Raw genomic sequence first — 23,816 nt, 5'->3', positions numbered from 1 at the left:
GGTATCTGTCATTCCTTCATAATTAATAGTTTGAGAAATCATATGAGAATTAGAATAGTCCTCCAAACCCCCTAGCAGGTCACTATTATTTGTCATTACCTGTATTATATCCTTATCCCTCCCATCCCACGGGATGTAGAAGAGGAGGATTAGGAACATAAGTCCAGTATTGTTCTCCTGAAACAGTCACTGCCTGCACAGCAATAATGGCAAGCATAGCAAGAAACATATTTTCAACAGTGATAGTCTTTCCTGTAGAAACAACAATCTCCTCCGCAGAATGGCTGAGCTTCTTAATTAGTTCCCAGGTTGGTGGTTGGGCTTCTTTTGTTGTCTTCGCCTGTTGAGGAGAAAGGTGAAGAATTTTGAGCTTTTGCATCGTTTTCTTCATTTGCATCTTCTGTTGTTTTTTTTTTCCCCCTGGGTTTGTGATTAATTACAAATAAAGCATGATGGTTTCTCTAGTTAATAGGTCAGCCATCATATTTCCAAATGAAAGAAGACCTGGTAAATTTGTATGTCTCTTATGTGTTCAATAAATAATTTTTCTTTTCTAAGTTGAATTAATTTTTGTAACTGATGTAACAAGTCTATAATTTTTTATTGTCATGATAAAAGAGCTGTCTCTATGGCGGGAAATAAGTTAACCACATGCTTACAGTCTGTGTAAATGTTAGGCTGCTGGGGAAATATGGTTAAAGCTAAAATTACAGCAATAATTTCCGCCTGTTGCTCTGAAATGTTGGATGCCCTTTTAGTAATGGGGAAGTGGTCTGGAATGTATACCACCGAAGTTCCATTTGAGAACCCATCAGTAAAAACTGTTAGAGCTCCTTCTAAAGGTGTTCTTACCACTAACGGAAAATGGTTTTTATCTCTTCCACAAATTTTAATAAAGGATGTTGAGGAACATGAAATTTTTTTGTCCTGTATAATTTAATAATGCTAATCCCCAATTCTCATCATTCTGTAATAATATTTTAATTGTTTTTTATAATAAGGTATAATTATATTATTCATTTCTTTCTCAAATAACTCTAGGCACCTACTCCTTGCCTTGGCAATGAGTTGGCTGCACAAATATACAAAAGAAGCTATCATTCTTGTCTGACTGTGAGGCAAGTGAAGCCATTCCAGGAATGCATCTTGCCATAAACATCTTGTATGGGTATAAGATGTCTTTAATATTATAAAATCCCAGTCATTATTATAGTCCAATTGGACCACTTTTGCTTGTAACTTTTATTCCACCAATGAAATTTTTCTAACATTATTGGAGTGAATCGTCTCTTAGAGTTAGGATTAGAATCACCTTTTAGGGCTTCAAACAATGGGTGTAATTCTCCTGTTGTAATTTTCAAGTAGGGTCTAACCCAATTTATGTTTCCTAGTAATTTTTGAAAATCATTTAATGTTTTTCATTTATCTAGCCTAATACTCATTTTTGTGACATGATGTATTATTTTTCCTAAATAATTTAAAGGTTTATTATGTTGAATTTTATCTGGAACAATAAGCAAACCAAAGTTGTTTAATTGCTCAATGGTTAATTGTTAAAATTTGTTCTGTTAAATGTTTACTTTCAGCAGCTATTAAAATATCTTCCATATAATGAATAATATAAGCATTAGAAAACTCTTCCCTAGTTTTTTGTAAAGCTTAATCCACAAATTTTTGACACAATGTAGGAGAATTTTTCATGCCTTGTGGCAAGACCTTCCACTGATATCTCTGCCAGGGCCTTTTCCAATTACATGAGGGCACACGAAATGCAAATCTTTGAAAATCATTAGGATCCGATTTTATTGTAGGAAAAATCCTGAAAATAAATGATTATTATATAATCTCCTTTAGGAAGAGCCACAGGAGATGGAAGTCTTGGCTGAAGAGTCCCCATGTCATACATGGTGTTATTAATGGCTGTGAGGTCTTGTAACAACCTCCATTACCCAGATTTCTTTTTAATTACAAAAACTGGAGTATTCCAAGGGCTATTGGATTCCTCTAAATATCCTTTCTGTATTTGCTCATTTACCAATTGTTCTACAGCCTGTATCTTCTCTTGAGTTAGGGACCACTGATCAAACCACACTGGCTGATCATTTTTCCATGATATTGCATCAGCAAACTTCTCATCAGCGGCCCCTATGAAAAATTTTGTACACTAATGTAATCTGCGGTAACTAATTTTAGTTCCATGTTTTGCATAATGTCTCTGCCCCATAATGTAAGGGCAAAGAAGATATAATATAAGTTTGAAAGTTTCCAAATCTATTTTCACACTCCCACTTTAAAAATTTTGAAGTTTGAGCAACATTGTTAGCCATATCCAATCCCATTAATGTATATTCTGTCTTCATAATTGGCCAGGAGGAGGGCGAGTCTTTTCCTGCAATAAATGTTGGGTCTGACCCTGTGTCCACGAGACCTTTAACAGGCTTTGTATCCACTTTTTTGGTTTTCATGGGTCCATCCTTAGAAATAGATTGTACCCAGGCCACAGTTTCTGTGGAACTGAAACCTCCTGTACCTCGATCTTGTTTTAGGATTTCATTTCGAAGATAGACATAATTTAAAATTAAGATTTGAGCTAATCTTTGATCCATATGTATTTACATATTTTCTTTTAAAAACCTTACCGTTACTTTAATTTCCCCTTGATAATCTGCATCAACTACTCCAGGTAATACCTCAAAGTTTTGTTATAATTTGAGCTTCTACCAATTATGAAGCCCACAGTTCCTTCAATTACAAGACTGTAAACTTGAGTGTTTATTAGCTGAATACCATACATGATAGAGATAATGTAATCTCTTTTTTGCTGCCAGATCTAACCCTGCACTTCCTGGAGTAGCTCTTGGCAAATCCCATACTGCAAATGGAGGTGACAAGAGATTTAATGGAACTGATCCCTTAGGGGATTTTTGTGTAACAGTAGGTGTTTCCCCTCTTTCATTTACGGGGCTGAGGGAGCACCCCTCTTCTTGTTTTTTGTCTCCTTTTCTTCTTCTGTTAGGAGAATTCTATCCTTATGATATTTTGATCTACACTCATTTTTCCAATGATTGCCTTTATTTCATTGTGGACAAAGTCCAGGCGCTTTACCCTTTTTATTGTTACTAGGCTTATTTTTCTTTTGTTGAAAATCTTTACTCATGTGTTCTGACTGGTCACATGAGAAACAGACCCCATTTCTGGCCTGAGGTCATTTCTTATGTAATTTTTGTACATAAGCACTGAAGGGTTCTCCTTTCATTGCTGCAGCATGTGCCATTCCTTGAATGGCTGCTGGTGAGGCATCTATGCATGCTTTAACATTATCTTGCAATGATCCTGTCAGTAATTTTAAAGTACTTAATTCATAACTTTTCATACTTCTTACCTCCTCCCTCATTTTTCTCACAGTTTTCCTTTTCCTCAATACCTCTCACAAGTTGTTATGTACATTTCCCCTATATTGTCTTGTGAGCATTGCTATTGCATTGGTTTGCCTTTTGTCTTTTTTCTCACCATTTTGTTTTTCCTCTTCCATTCCCTAATTAAGGTAAATGTATACACAAAATACAGGGCACCAAAATCAAATACAGCAGGGATTAAACTATAGGGAGAAAACCCAAAACAAAATAGAAATCACATACTACATTAAAAACAGCAAGCTAATAAAAAAGCCTCTGTTTCCATATCTTGTAGTTCATTTTGCTCGGCATTAGCTTATATGGTAATATATATGCATAACAAAGCCACTGGAAAAGAATAGTTGCATGGACACTATATCATAAAAACAATGTTAGCTGTTTCTGATGGTAAAGGTGGAATTAGGATTGGTGAATTCGCGATTCTGATAAAGGAATTTCAAAAGAGTTTTACAATTATGACAGGTAAATTTTAATTCTTCAACATTTTTAACAACTTAGCCTATTAAGAAAATTTAAAATTGTGGAGTTCCGGGAAGATGGCGGAGGACAAGCTGGAGGCTAAACAAGCTCTCACATATTAAGCAGTTTTAGAGTTCCAGTGAACAGTCCTAAGCCAGACAATCACGCCAAGTGTGCCATCACACAACAGAGAGTTAGGCCAGAGAGGGAAAATCCAAGCAAGGGGACAGATCTGAGCTCTTCCCAGCAGCTGCCACTGCGGCAGCAGGGGTGGTGGCGGCCTTACTGCCATACCTGAAATAGTGAGAGTCCAGGAGGAAAGAGCCATACACAGCGGGTGAGCAGATTCTACTCAACACCAGCAAGAACCGACAAGGAGCAGACATTTTCATCCTGCAGTTCACAGACCAGAGATGACCCAGGAACCAAGATTCGGCAAGAGTTGAAGCCTGATGTCCTCACTCCTTCTTAGGGAGCAGAGGAGGGAAGGCCACCCTTCCCCCCTCCCCAGTACCGGAGACTCCATCTTGGATACCGACAAAGCTTGGCAGAGCTGCTAGCTCCAACTCAGGCCTTGGAATAAAAGGAGTCATTTAGCAGGTCACAAGAACTTAATGGCGTGACATGCCAGACTCAGCTCCACCCAGGGAAAAGTCACCCAGTGAAGAAAGCCACTCAACAACCATGAGAAGGAATATTACAGAGCTAAGCCCTGGGATACACAAGTATGTAAAACATGACAAATGAAGAAAAACAGTAATACGTATGTAATGCAGACTTATATGGGTAGGTATTTTTAATGTTTAAGGCTATGAACTGATGGTGTGATGACCTAAAATTAAGAAATTGATAGGTTCAACTATCCTTTGGTCCAACCATAGCTGATAGTTTAAGTGAAACGGGGCCACAGTAGTGTGCCTTGATTTACCAAAGTGAAAATAGGCCAATATTTGGAAAGCTACCATTTGGACATGTGGTTGGAGTGGCAATTACTTCAGTTTGTTGAAGTGTCAGTAGAAAGCTACAGTTTTAGCACAATGATAGAAAACTTTCAGGGATCTGGTAGATTTTCCCTTTGTCTTCATTTTCCCTTTTTATCTGCGAGCTAAAGTATCATTACTGGAAGCCTGTCCAAATTGTGCCTTTGGCAAGTTAACAGATAGTCTGTCACATGCCAAATAAAAGAGAATTGGAACAGGTCTATATTGAGCACCACAGTAGACGGGTCTCTGGACATTCTCAGGAAGAGCCTTCTGCCATTGTGGGATAGATAGGACTGGATAATATGCAAAATAGACACCATAGATTGAAAGTATTCTGCTAAGTTGACACTTGAGATATCAGATGTTTTAACTGCATTGTATTAATTTTTATGAATCAGTTAATCAGATTCATCATACCATATGATGTTACTAGACTGTCATATGCATGCTTATTGCATTTCCTTTGTATAACATATAATATGTTTTGAAATTTGGTATAAAATATTTGCATTTTCACTTATTTATTTTTACTCTGCATTACTTTAGTTCTCATGAGTAGGGAAATGCCCTGGAACTTTGTAATTTGTTGTCATATGTAATTTTTTTATTCTTATTTATTGTCTATTACAGCACCCGGCTATGTATAATTTAAACTGTAGTTTTCTTCAAGTGTATCCTCCTACACTGAAGTTTTTTTTTCTTACAAGCTTTCTAATAAATATGTAATCTATTCAATTTTGAAAAGTACTGCTGTACCTCCCACTTATTTGTGGCATATCTGAAATCCAAGTTCCTCTGTGTGTCAGAGTGGATACTTTTGCCTGTAACAGTTTTGTTATTGAATACATAAAATCTGGCTACTTAGGGAACAAAGGATGTGAAGCTACAGTATTCCAATAAAGAACTTCCAGGACAATTCAAGGGCAACTCGTGTACTCTCTGTGTAGGTGAATAGGAGCATAGAAAAGAAATTCTTATACATGAAAGTGACTGGGAGTGTGTGCACATAGGTGTTCACTTATTTATCTGTTGTTATAGTTTTACATATTCCCTATTATTAAACGATATTTCATATATATGAATACACACACACACACACACACACACACACACACACACACACACACACACACATATATATATATATATATATATATATATGATCACAATTTCCAAAATCCAGAGAACCACATTCATGGGCATTGCTTTCCTATGTTGCTCTTTGGGTAATAAGAATGAAACCTGGTATTGTCCTGTGGTAGAGAAATAACTCAGAAATTCAAACATTTTTCTTTCAATATGTTGCCTGTTCCTACATCTAAAATTAGGAAGTCTTTTAATACATAATACATGTTATAATATATTTAATATATTATATAATGTATAATATATTCTATATTATATATTATATATCATAACTGACAGTGTTATATATTTATAAGGAAAAATACAACAAAAGTATCGATGTCCATACTTTCCTAGCCATGATTAGGTTCAGTAGAGTCAGGTGCATTACATCTCAACAGGAAAAGTCTACTAAAGTTCTGATGACCTTGAGCTAGATTAGGAGAATTTCTGTAAAAGGAACCACTCTTCAATTTTGAGAAAAGATAAGTTTGGAGGTTGTTTCTTTTGTTTGATTTTATATTTTTTTGTTTTTATTTAGGCCGGACAAGGGGCCTGAACTTTGGGCCTGAACACTGTCCCTCACCTCTTCAATTCAAGGCTAGTTCTCTACCACTTGAGCCATAGCAGCACTTCTGGCTTTTTCTGCTTATGTGGCACTGAAGAATGGAAACCACGGCATCATGCATGCAAGGCAAGCATTCTACCACTGAACCACATTCCCAGCCCAAGTTTGAAGTTTTTGAGAAGAGGAATTTGGCATTTGATTTGCATCCTTCATTAGTAAAAAAATAGATATCATTTTGCCCCAACTTTTGTCTCCTTTTATGTTCGCTAAACAGTCACACATGATCATCATTCCATCGCATATCTTTAAGTCCTTCTTTTATTTCTTTTATCATTATTGTTTCTTGTTGTTTTGCTGATCCTAAAGCTTGCACTCAGGGCCTGGGCATTGTCTCTGAGCTCAAGGCTCGTGCTCTACCACTTGAACCACAGCACCACTTTTGGCTTTTTCTGCCTGGGCTTCCTTTGAATCATAAAATTCAGATCTCAGCCTGCTGGGTAGCTAGTATTATAGGTCTGAGCCACCAGTGCCCAGCAAGTCCCTCTCTTTTAGATATTATTCTAAAAGCCTCCTATCAAAGATCACTCCTAAGATAGTAAATAGACCTATGCCAATAGATCCTTCATACTCTCATCTCTTCTTATGGCTATGGTGTGTCTTTTCCATTGTATCCTGAACCTACTTCACTGTTGTCTTCCTAATCCATAATTCTAGATGTATTACTAATAATTACCTAATTTTTTGTGGCTATAAACCCTAAATTACTCAACTATTAATTTATTTTAATTTTTTTCAATATGATTGTTTTTTCTGTACAAAGCTTATATTCACTTCTTGCATCTACCTCTTGGCATGAGGAGAGCCTGGGCCTATTCTACCTTAAATGCAAGAGGTTAGCCAAAGAATAGCCTACAGTATTCCTGCCTAGGAGTCAGGACAAGTAGTTGAGTGCCTGAAAGAAGCAATGCATTCCTGACATGAGAGGGGGTCAGAGACACAACAGCCTAGAGAGCAAACTGGCATTCACAACATTTAACAACTTCTCCTTTGGGGAAACTGACCTCCTGCAAAGTGGCAGTGAGATAACTTACCTAGTGAATTTTCTTATATGAAGGAAGTTGTCATGTCTCACTACACAACTCACTTGTAGTCAAAGAGAGGGTCATTCTTTTGTTTCTTCCTTAGGCCCAGTCTCAGTTTATCTCTATCTTAGGTTTTGCTCAGACTCTATTCCTACCAGAAGGTCCCTGATGAGGAGGAAAGTGTGATCTCTTGGTTTCTGACTGGCCCTTTGGGACCTGAGGTCACTTTTAGTTTTCAACCTGTTCCTTCTGACACTGGGAAAGCTCATTCTTTGAATTGTGCCCTAGTATCAAAACTTCAGAGAAAGTCAAGAAATGACAGATTCTGCCTGAGGGAGTGAGTTTCTCCATTTTCAAAGATGTCAATTAATATCTGATTCTGAGACCAAGGTGGAAGTCCTTTACCAGATCCTCCAAGCTGGAGTGGATGTTAGCTCAGACTCCAAGCCATCTTCATCTTTCTCCAGCTCTTTCTCATGAACCAAAATGTTACAGGAGTTTAGTTCAGAAACAAGGAGAAATGAGAGTAGCAGAAGAACCATTGGCAGAGTGAGGAATTAGAAACTGTTGGTGAAAAAAAGGCCTCAGAAAACCTAGGATCAGGGGGCTGGGAAAGTGGCTCAGTGGTAGAGAGGTTGCCTTGCATGCCTGAGGCCCTGGGTTTGATTCCTCAGCACCACATAATCAAAAAGAAAAAAGCTGGAAGTGGCTCTGTGGCTCAAGTGGTAGAGCGCTAGCCTTGAGCTGAAGGGCTGAGGGACAGCGCCCAGGCCCAGAGTTCAGGATCCACCACCGGACCCCCCCCCCAAGAAAATGAAAGAAAATCTAGGAACACTCACATCATTTGGGAATCACATCATAAGATTAGGGAATAAAAGTAATAAATTACTACCTAAATTACTAACTCCACTACTCTACATTACAAGTGTTCTGTCAAAAGTTAGCTGTCCTAGCTCTATTGTGATAAGGAAAACTGAGCACATTCTTTCCTCACAAAGTTCTACTGAGTATCTTTATCCATACCCCAGGTTGTTCTTACTCTCTACTTCTCTGTTACTTTCCTTTTCTGGATTAAATCAATGACACTTGAAAGTGTTAGCATCTTCAGACATGTAGTTACACTTTCTTCTAATCCATTTGTTATAAAGTAAAACAAATTATGGGGAAACGTATAGCAATGGTACATTTTCTTCCATGGCATATTTATTTGATATTATTAAGTATTATTTTAATAGTTTCATTGTTAAAACTTGAGGAAAATGTTTTACTATTAGCAGTAATTACTTGCACATTTTTTGTATTTTTCCATGTCTGTGTATTTGTTAAGCTTCTAAAAACATCTTTTTCCCCAACTGTTGCCTTCTTAAAATTGCTTCAAATCATAAACTATATATGATGGTACTCTATATGTTCATTGATATATTTAAACTTTAATCTAATATCCACATATTATAGGATATCTTCAACCTATTGTAACTAGTCTGAAAATCAATATGGACATTCTTCCTTAAAGCAAAAACACAATGCCACAAAACGTCGTGAAAGTAAGATTAGGTATATATTCAAAATATTTAGCAATGATACAGTAGAAACATTCACTTCTCATATATCAGAACATGTTTATTGCTATGAGTAGCACATTTTCTTCATTCCTTCTTTCTGGTGCATCTAGGTTGATTACACAGCTTGGTTGCTAGGAATATTGCTGCCATAAACATGGATGTTCATGTTGATTTATATTCCTTCAATATGTATCCAATTGCGGTAAAGGACATCAACACATCTGTCTTTTTGATATTGTGTAAATTTCCATTAAGGTATCCCTATGGTTTGCGCTGGTTTACAATGCCACAGAACCAGATATAGTTCCTGATTTATTTCAACCTCTCCAGCAGTTTATTTATTTGAGTGGTGATAGCTATTCTAGTGTGTAAGATAGGATCTCAGTGACTTTCCTCTATTTTCCTTTGTATTTGCTACATGGATATGAATCTCAAACATTGTATTTATTTATTAAACACTTACATTTGTACTTCATTCCTGATTAGTGTCTTTCTTTTTATTTTAGTACTTGATCAATTTTCAAGGTTTGTAACATTTGATTTTTCCCATTACAAATACTCATTTTAGTTTAAAAAGATTTTTTTATTAGAGTGGTGCACAATGAACTAAAAACAACAGATAGTACATTTATATCACTGGATGTTTTTGTTTGTATTTACAGCCAGGAAATTGTTTCAATAAAGATACTGAACTTCTTTCACTGATATACCTGAAAGTATAGTATCTCTTATTCGCCTAAACTAATCTCAGAATTAACAGTCACAGCCTGGGGCACCACAGGCTGGGCTAAGTAAAACCATTAACACAGCACAAACTGCATTTAAAGAGAGCAATGGGCTTCATACAAGTTAGAATAAAGGCATCACCTTCATGAAGCCAATGTTGAAGTTCACAGGCAGACCTTAGGAATCTGAATATCAAGAAGATCAAAGGATAAATGTATTTAGAAGGCAACTTTAGAACTCCAGATTGGGGAGGTGGGACAAACAATAGATACCAAAACTAAATGCTGAAGGGAAGAAGTATTTTATCCCAAACTTCACCTCTGTCTGACTCTCTCACACAACACACACACACACACACACAGACACACACACACACACACCAATTAAACCCTCTACTTAAAAAGAATTTTGTAGTATCCTATAGAATATGATATTACAAACAAAACCGAAATATTTATTTGAAGTCTAAACTCTAATTTAGCAAGTTCTATAAAGACCTACATTAGATGAACTTTGCTATTCCTCCAGGTTTATGCTTTTGTAATCCTTCATCTTTCCTTGGAATCTAACAGAATGATGATTACTTACTTTTTCAAATTTTGGATGGGAATAATGAACCATTTTGCATCTAGGAATATTCTGTAATAAAGAGAACATTTAAACACAACTGAGGATTATATACCAGTTGCATTTCAATAGAAATCTTGGCTTCTCAAAACATAATGAAGAAATTAGCCCAAATTTCCAACTGTGTATTCCTTTCTTGTTTGTTTTATTTTATTAAGACAAAATTATACTACCTGGTCTAGGGAAGGTATCAGTAGAAATTCCAGTCCCTAATCTCCTGTCAGTCTGAGTGCTAGAATTCAAGGCTTGTATCACATTGCCCAACCATAGTTTCTTGGTTTATTTATTTTGTTTGTTTGTTTGTTTGTTTGTTTTTGGGTCCAGTAATGGGGCCTAAACTCTGGGCCTGGGTGCTGTCCCTCAGCTCTTCAGCTCAAGGCTAGCGATCTACCACTTGAGCCACAGAGCCACTTCCGGCTTTTTTCTTTTTGCTTATGTGGTGCTGAGGAATCGAACCCAGGGCTTCATGCATGCAACACAGCACTCTACCATTGAGCCACCTTCCCAGCCCCTTCTTGGTTTATTTAATCTAGATACTGACTAGCAATTCTGAACTTCTCTAGTGATATTATCCGCTAGAATTCTCAGACTGTTCATGTACTATTTTCAAAGATGTTCTAACATTTGACACAGGGTATGAACATTTTCAAGTGCACCTGCGGAGTCTCTGATTCATTCCTCCATGGATCCAATCCTTTTAATATTGATTACTTGACTCTCTTACTATCTCTGGTCCCTACCTCTCTAATATGCTCAAACATTTTGAAGAAAGTTCACTTGAGGATTTTCTAATTTTAAAAATTAGCACTTGATTCCAGTCTTACTCAGGACATATTTTCTATTGTTTTCTAACTTTTCTACATATTTTGAGAGTTGCTTCATTTTTGTATATGTGTGTGCACATATAAGTGCCTCTGTGTGTATGTATATGTTTATATGTATGTATGCAAAAGCCTCAAGCTCTTATTCATCATTCTTGCTCATGACTGTTATTCCATCACCTGAGCCATTTTTCCAATCCAGATTTTGGGTGGTTAATTATAGATAGTGTCTCAAACACTCTTCTGCCCAGGCTGGATGCAAACTGAACCTCCCAGACTCCTTTACATTCTTAGGTTTCATTTATCCAGTAGAATCAACTTTTAAACTACAAACATTTTTTGAGTTTAAAGTCTAAGCTGTAGTCCAGATTTTTTAACTCAAGATTTCATATATAGATAGATGAATATACAAATTACATATGCTGAGTGTACACTGTTAGAAATGTGATCCTAAGCTACGTTGTGGTGAGATCTGAGGATTGGGGTTCAAAGCCATCCCAGGTAGGAAAGTCCCGGAAACTCTTTTCTCCAATTTACTGCAAGAAAACTGGAAGTGGCACTGTTGGCTCAAGTGGTAGAGCATTAGCCTTGAGCGGAATAGCAGAGGGACAGTGTCTAGGCCCAGAGTTCAAGTGACAAGACCACCACCAACAAAAAATATATAAGTAAAGGAAAGAAACAATGTGATCTTATCCACCAGTTCATGGCTAGTATAATCCCTGCTCTCTCAAGATGGACTCTTTTTTTCCAGACAAGTCCATGCTCTTATATCTGCCTTGCATTGGAAACAGAATTATTCTTCCATTCTTCTTTCTACAAAGATGTGTCGTTAGCAAGTGTGATTTAGAATACACTTCGTGTTCCACGTAGGAGTAATGCTTTCTCTATATCACACTCATAAATCTACATACTGGATTTGGCTTTATTGTTTCAACGTGGTCTTATTTGTAGAGTCTTAAACACAGAATTTCTCTTTCTCTTATTATTGTTATAGTTAACATGAGTTAACAAATTTATGTAAACTTGGGAAATAATGTGCAGCATATACACTCAGAAAAAAATTATCTGAGAACCATATTCCCCTTTAAAATTCACCTTAATTTACAGAGAATTTACAAAGTTTGAACTCAATATACTCATGGATAATGTATTTATAAGAAATGTCAATTTCATATTTTCTCTATACTAAGTTGTCTCTGAAACACGTGTTACCTCAGGTCCAAAGGTGTCCTTGGGTTATTTCGGTGAAGCCAGAAAACATTCATTATACCTTAGACAGCACCATAGATTGTTCCTGGAAATAACTATTACTGGATGTGGAAACTGATCCCAGGAGAAGAATGGAACATAGAGGATTGACAAAGTTCAAGTTAACTTGTGCTTTCCTTTTTACTGTAAAAGAAGAGAATCCGAAGGCTTGAAGGAAACTCTGTCCCTGACTTTTTTTAGTGTGTTTTTACTCATATATAATTTTTCTGTAAACTTCTAAATTGAGAATATTACAAAAAGATATAATGTGCCATTTGATGGCCAGCATAGAACAAAAGGAAATAACGTTGTTTTAAATATGTTCTACTGCAGGGACTGTGAAGGTGGCTCAGTGATAGAGCATTTGCCTTGCATGCTTGAGGCCCTGGGTTCGATTCCTCAGCACCTCATAAGCAAATATAAGCCATAAGTGGTGCTGTGGCTCAAGTGGTAGAGCGCTAGCTTTGAGTTGAAAAGTTGAGGTAAAGTGCCCAGGCCCAGAGTTCAGGCCCACGACTGGACCCCCCAAAAAATCTACTGCAAAGAAACAAAGACATGGAGGTTTTAAAGTGTTTTATGGATGGATATTTTACCCCTGAGATGATTCTTTTGTTGCAGGAGTCAGTTATCAATTCCTTTTGTTTGGTCCTGAGTTCTCCAGAGCAATAAGGATTCCAAAAAAGCAACCAGTATGTATGAACAGCAAAAGGAGCCATTTCTCACACCAATAGTCCTTTAAGGAGGGTTCCAATGAAATATCTGGTTTTTTGTTTGCTTTTTTGTTTAGCTGGTGTTGGTTCTGGGGCTTGAACCCAGAGGCTGGACCCTGTCTCTGAACAGTTTTCTTTCCTGCTCACCTAGTCCCAAAGCTAGTACTCTACTGCTTGAACCAAAACTCCACTTCTGGCTTTTTTCCTGTGTAATTACAGATAAGACTTTGACAGACTCTCCTGCCTGGTTTGGCTTTAAACTAGGATAGTAAGAAAGCCAAGTGACATCAACTGTATAGACTTCTCTTTTCAAACGAGAAATATTATATGAATTTTATTGTAAAGCTAATATTTGACAATTTTTAATTCCTTTTTATTGTGAGCATACCGTACAGAGAAGTTACAATTACATGGGCAAGATAACCAGTGCATTTCTTATCAATCATTGTTGCCTCCTCTTTGTTTCCCCTTCCCATCCCTTCCCATATACCCCCTCCTCCCAGGCGACCCTCCGCCCCCCACCAACGTTGTAAGGTTCGTTTTTCAACATGATGACTTGTACATCTCATTGTTGCAATGGTTCCACCTGTATCCCTAGTTAAACGATTTGTTTTTAAAGAATATGTCCAGCATAGAATCCATAACATAACTCAGCAAAAGTAGGCCCACTGAATCATTTTGGAATTTTTTTTTGCTTGGGAAGATTATTGATCTTGTCGTTCCTTTTGGGGAAACTTAAAGTCATATTTCACCTTTTTATAGGTTGTGGGGCTTGAACTCTGATCCTGGGTGCTCAGCTACAGCACCAGCTCTCGGTTTCTGGTGGTTAATTGAAGGCTACGGTCTCATGAACTTTCCTGAACAGGCTGGGTTTGAACCACAATCCTCTGGTCACAATCTCCTGAGTAGCTAGGATTACAAGCGTAAACCACCAGCACCTGGCTCATATTTGCATTTATGTGCACTGAATGACACAGTGTAGACAAAGAATGGAAATTTTAACCAAATGATGACATTAAAATTGAAGTCCTCCTTTTCCATTTTCCGACATTAATAACTCATGAGCTATGGGACCCTTACATTAGCATCCTCTGCCATCTGTATAAGTGTATTTAGTATCAGGAAATGTTCATAGAGAAATATAGAAAGAATGAGATTTTTAGAAAGTAAAGGAGATAAGGTATGAAAGAATAGCATAGGCGATACATTTATCACACAGAGATGAAGAGCTAGCCTAAGAGATTTGGAATTCTAAAGGCAATGAGGAAAAGCCTAGTTAACAACTAGTTCTACAATAACCAAAAATTGTTTTCAAGACCAGTTTCTGGTATACCTTAATTACTATCATTTATTCCTTCTATCTGGAGTTATTCCTTATTTTCTGTCACAACTATTAATTAGCCTCTGCCTTTTTGGTGCCATAACGGACCAAAAAAATTTCAAAATCACACTTAGCCTACCCTTCTTTTTGTGATTTTCAGTGATGACACAAATCCTGGAATCGTTGAATTTCCAGAATTAAACTTTACCTGGCATCTAAGCACATTCCTAGTATTAATTGCTGTGACTTAATGAACAAAGCTTTTTTCAACACAGTATCCTCATATAAGTAAAGTACATGAATTAGGGACTGTTGTCAGGTGTCAGTATGAAAGGAGCAATTATATATTCCAAGTATGGGTTCTTTATTTTTGATTTACTAACTAAATGGTTTATTTGTTTTGTTTTGTTTCGTTTTTGTTCTTTTTGCCAGTCGAGGGGCTAAAACTCAGGGGTAGGGAATTTTCCTGAGCTTTTTTTTTTCTTGCTCAATGCTAGCTCTCTACCACTTGAGGCACAGCACCACTTCCAGTTTTTCTTTTATGTGTTACTAGAGGAATTGAACCCAGGCTTTTATGGATGCTAGGCAATCACTGTACCATGAAGCCACATTCCCAGAGCCCTAAATAACTTTCTTAAGATGGCATTACTTTTTCATTCCATAACTACGTATCATAATTTTGGCCAGGTGCTAGAAAATGATGTAGAAAGCAATACAATAAGTCTAGTAAGGCAGGAGGGACAATGAATAACTGTCACGGTCTAGCCAGAGGGGCTTATCCCATGGAGCTGTTTCAATAACTGAGCGAGACAGCTCCTGACCCACAGCCAACCTCCAGAATGAGAGGGCCACCTCGGGTTCCAGCCACATGGGGATCAGTACTTTTGAAAGAGAGAGAGAAAAAAAGTCAGAATTACAATTAAGTCTGGTGCTAGTGGCTCAGAATTCTAATACTAACTACACAGGACGCTGAGATATGAGGATCATGGTTCATAACCAGCCCAGGCAGAAACGTCTGTGAGACTCTTATTTCCAAAGAACCACCAGAAAATCAGAAGTAGTGCTTTGTGCTCAAGTGGTAGAGCACTAAATAGCCTTTTGCTGAGGCTTTCGGGAACAGTGCCCATGCCTAGAGTTCCAGCCCCACAACTGACAAGAAGTGAACTTCCTAACACAAGAAGTGGACTGAATAGCATCCATTCTCCTAGGGAGCAGGGTATCAAAGTCAGGCAGAGCTTCCTGTGAAATTGAAGTCATAAGTAGGTCAACTGGCTTCTCTGTGCTTTGGTTTCACCAGCTACAAAACTCAACATAGTGAAAGATCCTCTTCCTCATGGCGATAGGGTAATGATGAAAGAGAGCCATGTTTTGTTTCATAAGCCCACATCTGTTGGACAATTAATAACAGGCCCTACCTGAGCCCTTCCCAGCTATCTTCCTGTCATTTGCTCACAGAATTGTGGAGAAACTTATCTGAAGGCTGCTCCCTCTGTGCCTAGCCATGCTCCAGAGATCCCTCTGTATAAATCCCTTGTTTCCTCACAACTGTCCTGAGAGGAGAATGAGGTCTGATGGTTGTGACCCTACCCAGAGCTTCACCTGTGGTCAAGAATCATCTGCTGTGATTTTTCTGCCTGCTCAAACTGACTTAAGAAACCATTCAAGCCACAGGAAAATCAAAAACCACAAACAGACCAGAGACTGCAACAAGAGACAGCTTAAGGACACAAGGGAGATACATTATATTACCATCCCCACCCAAAAATATCAAAGAACTTTTTTGTACCTTTATAAAAATTGTTTTTCTAAAAGTTTTTTTTTTAATTTTGAATGTTTTACTTTAATTTTTTTTGTTTTTTATTAACATTTTTTTCTTCCTCTCAGAATTTTCATTTTAGGGGTATATGTGTGTGTACTTTTTTCTCTTTTCTTCTTAAAAATTTTTGTTTAGCTCTACTGACCATTTGCCCTTTGTTTCTTTCCTTCTTACTCTTTTCACTTTTTCTTCTTTCCTATCTTCTTTGCGTGACTTAATTGTTATTCTGCTAATCCTCAGATATGCCAATAGTCGATTATTAGACCTTAGCCCCATTGTGTACACCCTTAATCCAGAAATTTATTACTCAATTTAAAACCTCTTAGCCTTAAATTTCTTAATAGCAGTACTACCCTTTTTACCTGTATAATATTTTAAGCATTTTTATTTTTAAGTTTTTCACATCTCCTTTCTATCCATCCCCTTCTCTTATTCTATCCACGTTCTTCTCTGAATATTACGTTTTCATTTTGCATAATTTTTAAGTGTTGAACTTCTTAATTTTTATTTTTTTGTTTTTCTATTTTTTCTTGTCTTTTTTCTTTCTCTTTCTTCTTATTTCTCTCTCTACTATCATTCTATCCAACCTATTTCCCGCTTTGAGATTAGGATTGAGTTAAGTTAACTATCCCACTGCCTTTCCACATCCTTATGTGCCTATTTTTACCCATATCTCTCCCTAAACTTAATAATTTCTGTTTGCCAAATTCTTCTTTGCGGTTTGTAGCCCATTAATACATAGTTGTTTGATGTTGAATAGGTATATCTGTAGAACTAGATTGTATCTGCAGATTTTTGACTGTGGAACTACAGACTTTGGTTGATGCTTGCCTTAAAATAGTGTGCTAGCACAAAACTGGCATTACTTTCATCCCAAATCGGCAGAGCAACCTGGAAAAACACAAGAAAAATGACAAGTCCGGGTATCTCAACTCCCACTCATGGTAATCAGGGGTCAGAAAAGATAATCAATAATCCAGAGGAGAGTTCTCAAAAAGCTCTATAAACACTACTGGTAAATATAGTAAATGAAAAGAGTGAAAACCTGCAAAGGACTCCGCATGAGCGTGATAGGGAGAGAGAGGAGGCAAAACAAAGATTAATACAAGAATATCATGAGCGTGAGGAAGCTACTCAAAGATTGATACAGGAATTGCATGCGCAGATGGAGAGCACTCAAAGAGAAATAAAGGAATGTCATGAGCAGGCTGAGATCAGTCAAAGAGAACTACAGGAACTGCGTGAACGTGAAGAAGCTAATCAAAAAAAATACAGGAATTGAGAGAGTGAGATGAGAATGCAGAAAGATCACTAAGGGCATTCATGGAATCCATAAACAGAGAACTGAAAGAAGTCAGAGAGACCACAAAGGGAATGCTGAATGGAACCCCAACAGAAGGAATGGGAATAACAAATCAACTAAGGGATTTGAGAATAAACACTGAAAACCAAATTAAGGAAGAAAAGAAGTTCATACAAGTTCTAAAACAATGCTGCAACAAAGAATTTGAAGCCAACAAAGTTGACCAACTAGAAGAAGAAGAAATTTAAAACAAAGTATAAAGTCTCTATTGTAGGTTAGACCATGCAGAACATCGACTCTCGGGGATTGAAGAGAGCCTAGATATTATAGAGAAAGAACATACAACTATTTAAGACAAATCCAAGAAATATGATAAATCTATCCAACATTTGGAAGACACCATCAGAAGGCCTAATCTGAGGCTAACGGGTGTAGAGGAGAAGCTAGAGACAGAAGTTAATGGTCTAGGAAATTTGTGTAACAGGATCCTAGCAAAGAACTTCCCAAACACGCAAAAAGAAAGTCCTATTCAGATACAAGAAGCTGGTAGAACTCCAAATAGACCAGCCCAGAATAGGACATCCACCATCAAATTATAATCCACACAGGATCAATTCAGACCAAAGAAAAGATCCTTAAAGATGACGAGGAGAAAAGATCAATCACCTATACATGGAAATCAATTGGAATCACCTCAGATTTCTCAGCGGAAACAATCATTGCAAGAAGAGCCTAGAATGATGGATTCCATGCCCTAAAAACAAACAACTATCAAACAAGAATTTTGTACCCAGCTAAAATCTCCTTAACTGGAGGTAAAATAAAAACCTTCCATAGCAAAGAAAAATTGATACAATATATCTCCACAAAACCAGCCCTACAAAACATTCTTAAAGATGTCCTACACATAGAAAACCAACAAGATCACAATAAAGGCCAAGAAATCGCACCCAAACTGAGAATCCAAGAACCATAAGAAGAACCCAGTTGACTCAGCACTCAAGAAGGTGGATAAAATGGCAGGTACTCCCAAATACCTCTCAATCTTAACTCTCAACATTAACGGACTTAACTCTCCAATTAAGCATCATAGACTATCTAGTTGGATTAAAAGCAAGATCCTTCTATCTGCTAGGATCAGGAGTCACATCTTGCCCATAAAAACAAACACATTTTGAATATGAAAGGCTGCAACCAAATCTACCAAGCAAATGGCCCCCATAAACAGGCAGGAGTTGCAATCCTAATATCAGATAAAAGAGACTTCAAAATGAAATTTGTGAAAAGAGATAAAGAAGGTCACTACATACTAATTAAGGGATCTATCCTTCAAGAAGATATTACAATTCTGAATATCTATTCGCCAAGCAATGGAGCCCCCAAATTTATCCAAGAAACACTACTTTCCCTCAAATCCGACAGAGATCCAAAGAGATTAATTTTTGGGGTATTTAACACACCAGTTTCCTCACTAGATAGATAAACTCAGTAAAAACTCAACAGAGAAAACGCAGATCTAAACAACTGCATAGATCAACTAGATTTCACAGACATCTACCGAATATTTCACACAGCATCATCAGAATACACGTTTTTCAGAAATATTGAAGTTATACCTTGCATTCTCTCAGACCACAAGGAAATAAAATTAAAACTTAATACCAAAAGCCACCAAAGAAAATCCTATAACACATGGAGCCTGAAAAACACACTGCAGAATCACGAGTGGGTCATGGAAGAGATTAGAAAGGAAATTCAAATGTTCTTGAACACACAAATTACCAGCTCCTCTGGGACACAGGAAAAGGAGTACTCAGGGGCAAGTTCATCGCTCTGAGTTCCTACATCAACAAATTCGAGAGATCTGAAACCCACCATTTGATGAGACATCTGAGCCTCCTTGAAAAAAACAGCAAGATAATCCCCCATCCAGTAGACGGTAAGAAATAATTAAAATTAAATCAGCATTAAATGAATTAGAATGCAAAAGAAATCATCGAAAGAATCAACAAAACAAAGATTTGTTACTTCAAAAAATTAACAAAATTGACAGACTCTTAGCAAATCTTATCAGAAAAAGAATAAAACACACGCAAATAAATAAACTCAGAGATGAGAATGGAAACATCACCACAGAATCAACCAAGATTCAGAACATTATAAGGAAATATTTCTCAAAACTTTATGCTAATAAGTTTGACAACTTGACAGAAATGGACCTTTTCCTAGCAAATATTGACATGCTGAAACTAAACCAGGATGAGTTAAACCATCTTAACAGGCCCATATCAAGCATTGAAATAGAAACCCCAATAACAGACCTCCCATCTAAGTAAAGCCCAGGACCAGATGGCTTTAGAGCAGAATTCTATAAGGCCTTCAAAACACAGCTTACACCAATACGCCTCCAAATCTTCAATGAAATTGAAAGAAAAAATTCACTACCGAACACATTCTATGAAGCCATCATAAGCCCCATCCCCAAACCAGGCAGGGACTCATCACAGAAAGAGAACTATTTACCCATTTCTTTGATGAACATTGATGCAAAACTTCTCAACAAAATTTTGGTCAATCGATTTCAACAATTCATCCAAAAAATCATACACCATGATCAAACAGTATTCATTTCAGGGAGGCAAAGCTGGCTCAATATACAAAAATCAAGTAATATAATTCATCACATCAACAGGAGCAAGGGTAAGAACCACATAGTTATCTCAATTGATGCTGAAAAAGCATTTGACAAGATCCAACTCCCCTTTATGATTAAGGTTCTGGGAAAACTAGGAATCCATGGAACTTTCCTCAATATAATAAAGACTATATAGGACAATCCTACAGCCAGCATTAAACTTAATGGTGAAACATTAATGCCATTTCCTCTTAACTCAGGAATGAGACAAGAATGTCTCCACTTCTCTTCAATCTAGTGTTAGCATGCCTAGTTACAGGAATAAGACAAGACGCAAACGTAAAGGAGATCCAAATAGGGAAAGAAGAAGCAAAACTCTCCCTCTTTGCAGATGACATGATCTTGTATTTAAAGAATCCCATAGACTCCATTCCCAAATTACTCAAGCTGATTTAAAACTTTGGCAAAGTAGCAGGGTATAAAATTAACCCTCAAAAAACAATGGCTTTTCTGTATGCCAACAATGAGAAAAGTGTGGCTGAAATTAGGAAAGCATCTACATTCGTAATACCACACAAAAAATAAAATACCTAGGAATTAACTTAATCAAAGAAGTGAAGGACCTCTATGATGAAAATGTAAAAAACCTGAAAAAGGAAATCAAAAGAAATCTTAGAAAGTGGCAAAAACTCCCATGCTCCTGGATTGGAAAAATCAACATCATGAAAATGGCAATACTTCCCAAGGCTATCTACAAATTCAATGCAATTCCTATGAATATTCCAACCTCATTCTTCAAGGAAATAGAAGAGGCAATCCAATAATTCATAGGGAACAATAAAAGATCCCGAATAGCAAAAATGATCCTCAACAGAAAGAACAGTCCTGGATGAATATTAATTCCAAATTTCAAACTCCTCTACAAAGCAATAATAATCAAAAGAGCTTGGTACTGGAACAAGAACAGACCACAGGACCAATGGAATAGAATTGAAAACCCAGAAATGAACCTACAGACCTATAGCCATCTAATATTCGATAAGGGAGCTAAGAAAATAGAATGGAAGAAAGAAAGCTTCTTCAGGAAATGGTGCTGGCAAAATTGGTTAACTACTTGTAGAAAACTAAAACTAGACCCTTATATATCACCCTGCACCAGAATCAACTCCAAATGGATCAAAGACCTCGATGCCAAAGCAGACACTCTGAAAACATTACAGGATGGAATAGGAAAAATCCCAGGTCTACTTGGCAAAAGCTGAAATTTTCTGAATAGAGACCCTGAAACACAACAAACCAAAGAAAGGTTGGACAATTAGGATTGCATGAAATTGGAGAGCTTCTGCATGGCAAAGGATATAGCTAGCAAGATCAATAGAAAGACCACAGACTTGGAGAAAATCTTCACTAGCCATACAACTGACAAGGGTCTCATATCTAAAATAAATCCCCCAACAACAAATCTTCAAAGAAACAACTGCCCAATAAATAAGTGTGCTAAAACCTTAAAGAGAAACTTCTCTGAAGAGAAAAGAAGGATGGCCAATAGACACATGAACAAATGCTCAACCTCTCTAGCCATAAAAGCAATGCAAATCAAAACAACTTTGAGATACCACCTCACCCCAGTTAGAATGGCTATAATCAAGAACTCTGATAACAACAGATTCTGGAGTGGATTTGGACAGATGGGAACTTTATTGCAGTGTTGGTGGGAGTGTAAATTTGTTCAACCACTTTCAAAAGCAGTATGGAGGTTCCTCAAAAGACTCTATGTACAGTTCCCCTATGACCCAGGCAATCCCAATTTTGGGCATTTACCCAAATGTTCACAAACAAGACCACATTAAAGCTACCAGGACAACTATGTTTATTGCAGCATTATTTACTATAGCTAAGGTATGGAACCAACCCAGATGCCCCTGGGTAGATGAATGGATCAAGAAAATGTAGTATATATACACAATGGAATTCTATGCCTCCATCATAAAGAATGACAGTGCTCCATTTGTTAGGAAATGGAAAGACTTGGAAAAAATTATATTAAGTGAAATAAGCCAGGCCCAAAGAAACATAGGTTCCATGGTTTGCCTTATTTGCAATAACTAGTATATGTCTGAGTCAAGCAAAACAGGTCAGATAAGTTGATGTTAGGGAAATGAACCTTAAAATATGTATTCAATATTTTTTCTTTCATTCGATTGTTTCTATTACATTTATAAGATTATTTCTTTGTTGTTTTTTATGTCCCTCCCCCACAGTATAATCCCTGCTTTAACTGTATTTGATGTTGTTATAATTTATGGAGGGGAAGGGAAAAAACGAATCATTTAAATAGAGATTACAGGTGGACCCATTGAAACAATGAGACATAGAAGTCGTATGTCGAAAATGAACTTTACAACTTTGGTAGGGGGAGGTGGAGGGACAGGAAGGGAGGCGGGGAGAGGATGGGATGAGAAGGGGAAACAAAGGAGGAAGCTACAATACTTGATAAGAAATGTACTCCTTATCTTGCCGATGTAATTTTAAACCCTCTGTACAGTATTTTCACAATAAAAAAAAAAAAGAATCGCCTGATGTGGACTAAAAGTTTGGGATAATCCATCTAAATTGATGACTGAGCATGTTGCTACATATCTACTATACCAACGACAGAGGACCAGGCCTGGTGGAGCATACATGTTATAGATAGGAGGACCTCGATCCAGCCCAGCCAGAGCATATATTGAGGCTCTGTTTCAGGAATGCCCCAAACAGAAAGGTGGCTTCTCAGAGCCAGGGATTGGACAGAAGTAGGGGGTCATGGTGCCCCCACAAGGCTGTCTGACCCGGGGTAGGGGTAGTTTTGGGCCAGCCACTCACATGTGCTGCTGTGAAAAGTTGCTTGAGGCTGCTCCAGGTGGGGCGAGCAGTGATGGCAGTTGCATTTCAGACACATGGCCTCAGAGCCAGGGACCAGGTTGGGCTTTACGCGGCCTGGCAGGGTATTGCCTGATGTCTGAAATCCTGAACCATGGGCAGGGAGGGCACTGGGGCATGGGCAGCCATATCATTTTTGTTCAAAATTCCAAAGTTGCCTTGAGTCTCTTCCTCACCACTCAGCCATCTCTACCTTCCTCAACTGCTGGTAGTGGTGTAAACTAACAGAGGGAATCCCGGTGCTACCTGGCAGCATGGAATGTGAGCGTGGCCACCATTCTTGTATCTCATTGGTCAGAAAGAACCATGAAATAATTGGGATGTGGCCAGAATCCTGTGATGCAAGCAGCATGGGCGGAGTCAAGAAGATAGCAGCTCCCCCAGTCCTTTTCCTGGGGAACAATGTCCAATTCAGTTGGAGACAAGAGGGTGACCTGCTTTAGCGGGATGACCACACAGATTGTTGTGTATGTCTGTTTGTTCCCAGTCCCA

The 23,816-nt window shown here is 37.6% G+C and overlaps 1 long non-coding RNA gene across 1 annotated transcript; it reads right to left on the bottom strand.

Annotated features, from left to right (window-relative positions):
• Positions 1–250: 250 nt before the first annotated feature.
• Positions 251–23,418, bottom strand: LOC138835998 (uncharacterized). Its single transcript, XR_011374848.1, has 3 exons — positions 23,268–23,418; positions 10,510–10,560; positions 251–340 (listed from the first exon to the last, which is right to left on the bottom strand). It is a non-coding gene; the product is annotated as an uncharacterized lncRNA (long non-coding RNA).
• Between the last annotated feature and the right edge of the window lie 398 nt (positions 23,419–23,816).

The sequence above is a fragment of the Dipodomys merriami genome, unplaced genomic scaffold (assembly GCF_024711535.1).
Source record: "Dipodomys merriami isolate MVZ:Mamm:240054 unplaced genomic scaffold, mDipMer1.0.p SCAF_246, whole genome shotgun sequence".
NCBI classification, from domain to species: Eukaryota; Metazoa; Chordata; class Mammalia; order Rodentia; family Heteromyidae; genus Dipodomys; species Dipodomys merriami.
The sequence above is the reverse complement of the archived record's forward strand: the minus strand, read 5'-3'. Positions and strand labels throughout refer to the sequence as shown.